This window comes from Rhinopithecus roxellana, chromosome 13 (assembly GCF_007565055.1).
Source record: "Rhinopithecus roxellana isolate Shanxi Qingling chromosome 13, ASM756505v1, whole genome shotgun sequence".
NCBI classification, from domain to species: domain Eukaryota; kingdom Metazoa; phylum Chordata; class Mammalia; order Primates; family Cercopithecidae; genus Rhinopithecus; species Rhinopithecus roxellana.
In genome coordinates, this window is record NC_044561.1 from 53,609,874 (window position 1) to 53,620,312 (window position 10,439).

Below are 10,439 nucleotides of genomic sequence, written 5' to 3' on the forward strand. Positions count from 1 at the left end.
ATCCATTTTGTGTTTCTATAAACACAGGTTGGGTAATTTATAAAGACAAGAAATGTATGCTCACTGTTCTGAAGGCTGGGAAGTCCAATATCAAGATGCTGGCATCTGGTAAGGGCCTTTGTGGTGTGTCATCCCATGGCAGAAGGTGGAAGGCAAGACAGCACGAGAGAGCAAGAGAGCAAGAGGGGGCCAAACTCACTAGTATAAGCAGCCTACTCTCATGATAACTAACCCACTCCTGCAATAACAACATTTTTCAATTCTTGAGGGTGGTGCCCTTGTGGCCTCATCACCTCTAAATACTGTCACACTGGCAATTAAATTTTAACATGAATTTTGGAGGGGACATTCAAACCACAGCACTCTCCAATCCTCTCTTAGCATCTTCTATAAGCCTCTAGTTTACAACATGCCAAATGCCACTACGGCCCCTTGTTTGAAACATGTTTGTCTCCCTATTCACTGAGCTTTCTGAAGGCAGCAACAGCCTTTCATCCTGGATCCTCTTTCTGGCTGGACCCTTCCCCTGGCCCTACCCCCGCCTAACATGCCTTCCAGGCACCTGTGTCACTCTGGAGGTCGAAGAGCATAGGCACTTGCCTGTGTGATGTGTTTTTCCATCTTTGTTTCATTGCCTTCATCAACCTTCTGATCAAGGTAGCCAGAAGCTGCTGTATGATCAAGTAAGAAAATAAAATCTCAGAATTATTAATCACTTCTACTGTGCTGGACACCCTGATAAGAAATTTATGTATGCCCATTTAATTAATTCTTACAACTATTATCGCTACTGGATTTCTATCATCTCCACTTTACAGATGCGGAAATGGAAGCTGAGGACAGGTAATAGGAATATTGCCCAGCCTCTGTTAACTTCTAGCAAAACGGCTCAAGGAAATATCGGCACAAACCTGATTCTTGGCTGGCTTCTCCTTTCCACCGGTGGAAAGCTGGTGGAGAAGTGGAGGGTCCTGTCTAAAAGAGAGTAGATTAGTTAAATCACTGAGTTTTGTTTCCTCCCACCAAACTATGAGTTGTTATTGCAAGATCCCTGAGTCAATGCCAATCTTCTATCGTCCTGGGAGCTTAAATACATTTGGCAAGCAACACCAAGTTATACGGTTTCCAATACTTAGAGGTATCTGTGAATGCAGATCTTAATGCAGTATATTCTTCTGGGGCTGCATTTTCTGTCTGAAACTGAGAATGTATTTTAGATGATGTGGTTAGCATAGAACATGCTTCATCTCAGGACTCAGCTAGGATAAAAACAAGGCAGGCACACTGGCCAGTGTCAAGTGTGAAGGCCCAATTTAGGCCCTTACTGTGTTGAAGGCTGCTGGGCAGATGCCAGGACAGACACAGAGGCCAGGCTCCAGCACAGCCTCAGGGGAAGTCCATGCCAGGGTGTACTAGATCTGGTCTCCCACATAACATAAATGATCCTAGAGATGAAGGTCCTGCCAAGAGACCTCCAGGTGACTCCAGGAGTCCTTGAGGCTGTGAATCTTTGCATCATACTTTAAACTAAATTTCTACAGAGCCCCAAATGCCTGTCGCCTCCTCAGCTCCTTTTGTAAAGGAACATGGGTAAACCATGGACCATTAAGAGTAGACAAAGTTTTGCCAAGTCCTTGGTGCTATGTAGGGAAGAGCTTCTCAGAATGTTCTACTGGGTCCCTCTAGCTGCAGAGGAGGGCAAATGAGCACCAGGGGTCTGGAGGGATAGCCCGAAGCAGCCCCATAACTTGCATGGAATGTTTTTGAAGTCTTGTATTTATCTTAATAATTCATGAGAATTTTACATTTCTTTCCATGCTATACCCATGTCTATTTTATATTAAATGTAGCATTAATAATTGCCTGAAACCTGAAAAAATGGTGCCCCAGAAAGCTGCACCCACAGTTCTTCTGTAGCGGCCCTGAGGGGACATATGCTCTGGTTCGAAAGCACAGATGTACGGCGTTAATCTCACTGATTATTCTAGAACCTTCTCTTGCCCGCACTTAGAAAAACCACAGGCAGCCAGAGGCTTGAACCTAAGTAACATGCACACAAGTTCAGACCCAATAAAGGGAAGCATTTCCAGGAGATATTTGCGCACAGACTCAAGAAGACTTTTAGAAAATGAACAAGCAAAATACCTCACCAAAAGGCAGGGACTCCTAATATTTTGGATTCTCTGAACACTGATGTAGTGTACAAAGATCCTCCCCAGAAACAACAACAACAACAACAAACAAACAAACAACAACAAAAAACACATTTCTTAGGTCTGTGTGTTCTTTAGAGATTTCCAGAGACCTGAGGCCATCCGTGGACCCCTAAGAATATAAAGATTCCCGCTGAGATCCTTTGTGCAAAGGCCCTTTGTAGAGGGCATACGTTTTCTTTAAATCTTTTGAGCCAGTGTCTAAACGTTGAGAAAGTTCACACTGATGTCTGGATCCTGGAGACTTGACAGCTTTGGACCTGCACAATCTCATGGCTCCATGGAGGGGAGGAGTAGCCACTGCCCCTGCAGCTGGGATTCCCCATCCCCCCTGCCACACCATCCCCATTCCTCCTTCACAGAACCCGCCAGCCCCTGTGGCACCTTAACTGGTGACTTTTGTCATGCCATTAGGCCATCGTCGGGGACATCAGGCCCTGACAATGGACAAGAGCCATCTGGAGTCCATGCTGGTCATCACCTGCCCCAGCTGACCTTCCATCCAGACCTGCTGCTGGGCTGTGGTTGGAGAGGAGCTGGGTCAAAGAAGCGGAAAAATCTACAGATACATCCAGTACTGGCAGCACTGGTTGCAGTGGAGAGTTCAATCCCCTATCCGGGGAGGATTCTACCCACTCCACTTGGAATGGAGCCATGAGGGTGAGTGAAGGGTCAGAGCCTGCCACAGCCATGGGGCAGAAACAGCTTCCCATACAACATCGGCATCCTCTCTTGGGATGGTGGTGGCTGCAGCAACAAATTAACACAAATAGGGTGACTTAAAACAAGAGAAATGTACTCTCTCACAGTTCTGGAGGCCAGCAATCAGAAGTCAAAGTGTCCACAGGGCCATGGCACCTTCTGGAGACTCAAGAGGAAAATCTGTCATTTGCCTCCTCCAGCTTCTGGTCTCTCCAGGCATCCATTGGCTTGTGGCTGTGTCACTCCAATCCCTTCTTTGTGTCTGTGTTTTCTCTTCTATCTCTTCTGAAGACTCCTGTCATTGGATTTGGGGCCCACCTAATCAATCCAGGATGATCTCATCTGGAGATCCTTCCCTTAATTATGTCTGAAAAGATGTTTTTTTCCAAATGAAGTCACATTCACAGGTACTGGGGATTAGGACTTGGATGTATCTTTTGGGGGTCACCATTCAACCCACTACCCAGCTTCTTCTCAGCCATTGGCATATGTCATAGGCAACAGCAGCCCCTAATAACAAGGGTCATTCATGGAGGTGGCTTTGCCAGTGTTCATGGTAAAAAGTGCCCTCCATGAGCAAGACCTGACTGGGGAGGAGAATACAGAACCACATTGCAACTTGACTCGGATGCCCTTGGTAATGAGCACGACAGCCCAACCAGAGGTCACCAAGAGATCTCTGAGAGGGATGGAGGCACATTAAAGAGGTCCTGGAAGAGTGAGTAGGGGCTGAGCCTGATTTTTTAAAACATGCTGTGACTTATTTGCACCCTAAGGCTGCTGAGGCCTGGGGAAGTGCTTAATTTGCACAACTGCACCCTCATGAGAGTTCTGGTCTCATCCGAGTCCACCTGCCCATGCCCCAAATCCAAACCAGTGCGTTCCTTTCTCATGCTGTGCCAACCAGCATGGAGTGAGCCATCCAACACCCACTGCGCACTTCCTGTGTGAAGTTCCCATAATGGGGTACCCCTCTCCCTAGAGCTCTAGATGGAGAGACAGAGAGGCATCCTCCAATCACCTAGGAAAAGTCAGTTAGGTGTGGATGCCAGATGTTTTCATCGTCCTATTCCTGTCCCTTATTTATAAAGTGAGTAGGCTCTGTGTTCACTGTCCCCCGGTGGGATGCAGTAGAAATAAAGGCAGAAATTGCCTGGCTTTGGTCTTCGGAAAGTCTAAGCCCCTGGGGGATTTCAGAGAATCTACTGAGCTGAAAAAATAAAAGGGCTTAGGGGTATGTATTAGCCTGTCATCACACTGCTATAAAGAACTATCTGAAACTGGGTAATTGATGAAGCAAAGAGGTTTAATTGACTCAGAGTTCTGCAGACTTAACAGGAAGCATGACTGGGAGGCCTCAAGAAACTTATAATCATGGCAGAAGGGGAAGGGGAAGCAGGCACGTCTAACCACGGTGGAGCAGGAGAGAGAGAGAGAGAGACAAGGGGAAAGTGCACACACTTTTAAATGATCAGATCTCATGAGAACTCACTATCACGAGAACAACAAAAGGGGAAGTCCACCCCCCATGATCCAATCACCTCCCACCAGGCCCCTCTCTCAACACTGGGGATTACAATTCAACGTGAGATTTGGATGGGGACACAGAGCCAAACTAGATCAGAGTAGAAACAAAAAATACTGGACCAATAAACAGGCGGAACATTTCCCCAGATCAGGCAATTTTCCCCAGGTCAGGGAGATATTCTGTTGGGGTGTGGAGAGGAGACCGGGATAGGTCAGCAAGATCCCAGGAAGGGGGCAGCTGCCTGGTCCTCTTAAGTACTTGAGAAAGGTATCTTCACCCCAAATGGAGCTTTGAACCTCAGGCTTGATTGCCCCGAGGGTCAGCCAATGGACTGTAATGTATATGGACTGATGATGAGGCCCAATGAGGACCAGAGGATCCACTCCTGTCCCACCCCACTCAGCAGTTCCACAACCTATATATGTCCCTGAGACCATGATCTGGTCGTAGAGTAAGGAGAGTGCCTCTGTTTGTTAGGGCTGCCCCGACAATCCACAGGTTGTTGACAGGTGGCTTCAACAACAGACTTTTTTTGTAGCAGTTCTAGAGGTCAGAAATCCAAGATCAAGGTGGCACTGGGCTGTTTCTGAGGCCTCTCTCCTTGGCTTGTGGATGGTTGTCTTCTGCCTGTGTCTTCACATGGGCTTGTGGATGGCTGTCTTCTGCCTGTGTCTTCACACGGTCTTCCCTCTGTGCCTGTCTGTGTCCTCGTATCCTCATTACAACACTGATCATATGGATTTAGGGCCCACTCTAATGATCTCATGGTAACTGAATTGCGTCTTTAGTGGTCCTGTCTCCAAATACCATCACACTCTGAGGTACTGCAAGTTAGAACTTCAACAGAAGAATTTTAGGAGGTCACAGTTCAGCCCTTTACAAAGAGGAACTTTCAGAAAATGATCCAGCTTGGTGAAGAAATGGTTCCCTTGAAATAAAATTTAAGTCAATAAAAAACACAGATTTCTCTTTGGTATACACCTCGGGACGTGGACTGATTCATGTCTACTGGTCCCCACAGGTGCCTGTTCCCCAGGCAGGAAGGTACAGATCCTGGGAGGGGCACAGGTGTGTGTGTGTGTGTGTGTGTGTTTAAAGAAAATCTCCAGGTGATTCTCAGTCCCTCCCACAGAGGCCCACTGCTGTGCCAAGTGGGCACAAGGCAAATCCCAAATCTCTTGCTCAGTTATAAGACAAATAGTCACTAGGTGCCTTCTATAGGTGAAGCATTGTGCAAGGCACCTGGAAGAAAACTAAAGTATGTGGCCTGCCCTTACCTGTTATGTACAGCAAGGCAGTCGGTCAAAGCAAAGAGAGCCCAAAGGCATTCCCATGCTTGGTGCTCCAGACCTCCTTGTGCACTCACATGCCCGCGCTCTTTACTCTCATCTAGTTCTTTCTCCGTTCCTAGATCTGCTAAGAAGTAGGCTATGGATGGGTCAATTTTTTCCAAAGAAGGGTGGGAACTTCCTCCCCTCAAGGGAAATAAGTGTCCTGTGGTGGCAAGGAATAAGGGGAGTGAGGAATAGGACTTTGTGGTAAATGCTTTAACTTGGATGTAAGAGCTAAGTCTGGCATCGCTGCAATGGAATGGATACTATTGTCCCAACTTTGCAGAAGACTCTGCATATCTTAGTTTGGGATCCCCCGAAAGTGGACCTTGAGACAAAGATTTTCTATGCAAGCAGTTTCTTGGGCAGGGATCCAAGAAGCATGGTGAGGAAGAGGGGAAGAGGGGCTGGGAAGGGGAAGGGATCAGTAGAGGACACCTAGTGAGTGGGCTACTGCTGCAGGCACATGGGGCTCAGTCCCACTAGGGACTCTGAAGCCTGGGGCCATGAGCTCCAGTGAGCATGCACTGGAATAAGGAGAATCCCCAGATCTTGTAAGATTGTTGTCCACAGAATCTGAATTGACATTGGTAGCTGGGGACATATGGAAGCCAGGTAATACATGGAGTCCTGGCCCATGTCTAGCGTACAGTGGATTTGTTTGACTCATAGACCACTGAGTGGTTGTTTTCCTAATTACTCAACAGAGAATTGGAATGAAAATACTTGGTGGTTGTCAGAAGTCTCACATTGGAACCTTGACCTGTAGCATAGGAGTTTTAATACTGGGGAAAGTCAAATAGAAACCCAATCCCTGTCCTTGGCCAAAATAATTTTTAAAAAAGCAAAATGCATTCCCAGGAGAACAATGGAGTTTAGTGGTACCACCAGAAATTTGAAGAAGGCAGGGGTGGTATCACTGCTATATCCCAATTTAATCTGTTAGGGAGGCAGGAGCCCAGGTGAGCCAATGTGACACCATTTTAAAATCAATTCCATCTTAAAACTGGCAAAGTGCATTCTTTGCCAGTCACGACCCGTGGTCCTGAGATGTTTACAGCTAGGGAAGCAGCTTAGTGATGCTACAAGGACACACTCCTACAACAACAAAAAGTCCAGATGTCCCAATACTCATATATGTTTTCAAGATGATTATAGTTACGCTTTGATGTACTTACACACTAAAATGTCAAGGATAGTTTTCTTTAAATCAATAGAATAATTTTGTCATGCTGTCAGCCCACCCGTATGTGGGCACAACTTAGTTTAGTCTCTACAAAGACAAAACCCCTATATAAAAAATTAAACTTAAAATAAAGATGATACATTCCTCTGCTTGCTTCCTGAGAACACCCTACTCTGTAATGGAGTAGTTTCTAATAAACTTGCTTCTTTCACTGTGCTCTGTGACTTGTCTTGAATTCCTTCCTGCATGAGATACAAGAATCCTCTTTTGGGTTCTGGATTAGGACCCCATTTTCCGGCAACAAATCCATCAGTATGGCCACTAAAGAAATCAGAGGGTCATGGAGATGACAATGGACTATCACAAACTCAAGCAAGTAGTAGCCTCCATTGTAGCAACTGTGCCGTACATGGCAAAGAGAGATTAACACAGCCTTTAGAATATGGTGTGCACAGGGGTGCTGCCCTTGACCTGGAAATGTGTACTCTGCCCTCTGTGTCAACAAAAAAGGCCAGAAGTAGTTCCCCTTCATGTGGGACTGATATAGATTTCTCCTGAGGCCTCTTTCCTTGGCTTGCAGACAACCACCTTTTCGTTGTTTTCTCACTTGGTCTTTCCTTCGTGTGCACAGATCCCTGGTGTATCGCCCCCTTCTTATAAGGATGTCAGTCATACTGGATTAGTGTGCTACTCTTATAACCTCATTTAATCTTAATTACCTCTTTAAAGGCCCTATCTTCAAGTACAATCATATTGGAGGTTAAGGCTTCAACCCATGAATTTGAAAGGGGAGGGACAAAATTTAGTCCATAAGAGGCACCATGTCACAGATAGAATGACTCAGCCAGTTATGATCAGCCAGCTCAGTTCTGGCACAAGGAGCTCACAGAGTAGCCAAGGTGACAGAGAAGGAGGTTGAGGTTGTGCCTGGACCCAACAGCAGGGGCTCCCTCTCATCAAGGCTGATCTAGCTATGGCTGCTCCTGCACGTCCAACCCCTCAGCACCAGAGACCAACAGTGACACAGAGACCTGTCTAGCCCAAGTGTGTGCCCCCTCCCAGGGGAAGAGTGTCACCAGTGACTGGCTTCTGCATGGGTATTTAGGTTCAGCCCTTTTTCTTCATTTTGGGATAACTCTGATGGATCATTCCAGTTATGCAGCTTCTGTGGAAGCAACTGCGGTCTCAGTCATAGCACCATCACAGGTCAGCTTCTCTCTCTGCCCACTTCTGCCAGCCTCACTTCCTTACATGTGTATCTCCCAAGAACACTCCCCAGTAAACCTTGGCACCCAGCTCTCAGAGTCTGCTTTCAAAGCACCTATGATAAGACAGTAACGTTTCTAAAACTGATCTGAGAGTGGGCCTGCTTTCAGAATAGTCCTTCCCCTGCTGTAGAACAATGGTGCCCCTCACCTACTTTAAATATTTCTGTGGCTCATTAACCTAGTTGAAATACACACCTGGCGTTCTGCAAAAGGAATCAAAGTATTGTCTCAAAAGACTATCTTCATGATTAATCAAGGCCCATTGAGCCATGGGACCTCCAACCTTTCCCTTACTGAGAGATACTTCTGCTAATGGTGAAGCTTGGTGTTAAAAATAATGTTTAGACCTGTTTTGTGACATTCTGATTGTAGAACAGCCAAAGTCATTTAGATTAGTGTCATTTGTTCTCATAAATGTGAATAGAATGCTTTGTGGGACTACCAAATTCTTTAAGACACACTATATAAAATGTGCAGATAATCTTAAGAGATTTCTTTTAGAGTTGGTGTGTTTCATTCAATAAACCTGTTTTACCAAATCACATAACATTTATTTAATTGTCACCAATCATTCTTTTATTTCATCATATAGAATATTGCATATGTGTCTTATTTTTTACCAAGAAATGAACTTTCTAAAACCTTTGAAAACATTTAGATGTTAGGTTACAAAAATACACAGCGATAGATAGATTTTTTCCGTATTCTCTCTCTCTTTTTTTTTTTTTTTTTTTTTTTTTTTTGAGACGGACTCTCGCTCTGTCGCCCACGCTGGAGTGCAGTGGCCGGATCTCAGCTCACTGCAAGCTCCGCCTCCCGGGTTCACGCCATTCTCCTGCCTCAGCCTCCGTAGTAGCTGGGACTACAGGTGCCCACCACCTCGCCCGGCTAGATTTTTGTATTTTTTAGTAGAGACGGGGTTTCACCGTGTTAGCCAGGATGGTCTCGATCTCCTGACCTCGTGATCCGCCCATCTCGGCCTCCCAAAGTGCTGGGATTACAGGCTTGAGCCACCACGCCCGGCCAGATTTTTTCCTTATTCTCTTAAGGTGTATGTGGAAAATAAAGTACAAAGATCAATGGAAAACTAATACCCTCCTGCCTGCCCATGTTTTCAAGCAATTAATAAATAAGAGAAAAGAGGAAGCAAAGAGACAACAAAAATATATAATGACATCCCTTCACATGGGGTGGGGGAGAAGCACCACCTCCCCTCCAACAGGGTACCCACACCTTCCAGATTACCTGGGTAGATCTCAAATTCCAATACTCTGATCTGCCATCCTCAGAAGATCACGTAGGACTGTCAGATACCTTGTCTGTTTGGGGAAAGGGTATGGAACACAGAGTCCCAGTAATTACACACCTTCTTACCCAGCCTACAATGGCTTCAGAGCACAGAGGCTGCGGTGCCCTTGGCTTCCTGACCAGGTGCTCCTGGTTGGCCTTCCCCCAGCACTTCCCAGCAGACCCGGTTCCTGGCAGTGACGCCTTTGCTTTTCTTCCAGGTCTATTTTTGCCCAGAGTCGCCAATTCCCCACCACAAGTCTCCGTTCTTTTCCCCCAAGGACCTTCATTGGTTTCCCTAAAGGGGATTTCCCCTGCCCATTCCTGGTGCCTTTGAGTCACAGCCGGCATCCTTGCCAGGGGGCCACCAGCCCACTCTGCTAGCTGACCAACAATCCTGTTTTTGGGTCTAAGGAAAAGCGCCTCATGTGATCATCAGAGCTTGAGCCAGAGGACATATACGGGCAGGGCTTAGACCAAGGGCCAAAGGCAACAGGCCCCAAGTGAGGGCAGAGATGGGAAGTCATCAGTAGTCACTGCTGCTCCAGGCACCCACCTGGGAGGGCCTGGATTGCCCCATGAGTGACCCAGTCATCCCATTCCTCTGGATATAGCAAAATTAAGAACTTTAGCCTCGAAGAGGTCAGGAGGCTTAAAGGGACATTTCCGAAGTTGGGGTCTTTGCACTTGAAGTTATCCAAGTAGTTGAGCATTAGATGTCTTACCCTTAAACCTTGTCTGTTCTCCACCAAAAGGTTTGAAGCCTGGCAAAACTCTCGAAAAAATGCACATCATTGTGGTAGCCACGTCTTCAATTAGCCCCTATCCATAGAACAACATTTTAGCTCAGTGACTGCAAAGACACCCTCTCTTCTTATTTTATCCCTAATGCTTAGGTTGCTGCTGGCACCTAAGAAGTATTAA

The 10,439-nt window shown here is 46.3% G+C and overlaps 1 long non-coding RNA gene across 1 annotated transcript; it reads right to left on the bottom strand.

Moving 5' to 3' along the window:
- Positions 1–599: 599 nt before the first annotated feature.
- On the bottom strand, positions 600–9,592 carry LOC104666608. Its single transcript, XR_004052472.1, has 3 exons — positions 9,474–9,592; positions 912–975; positions 600–671 (listed from the first exon to the last, which is right to left on the bottom strand). It is a non-coding gene; the product is annotated as an uncharacterized LOC104666608 (long non-coding RNA).
- Positions 9,593–10,439: the final 847 nt, after the last annotated feature.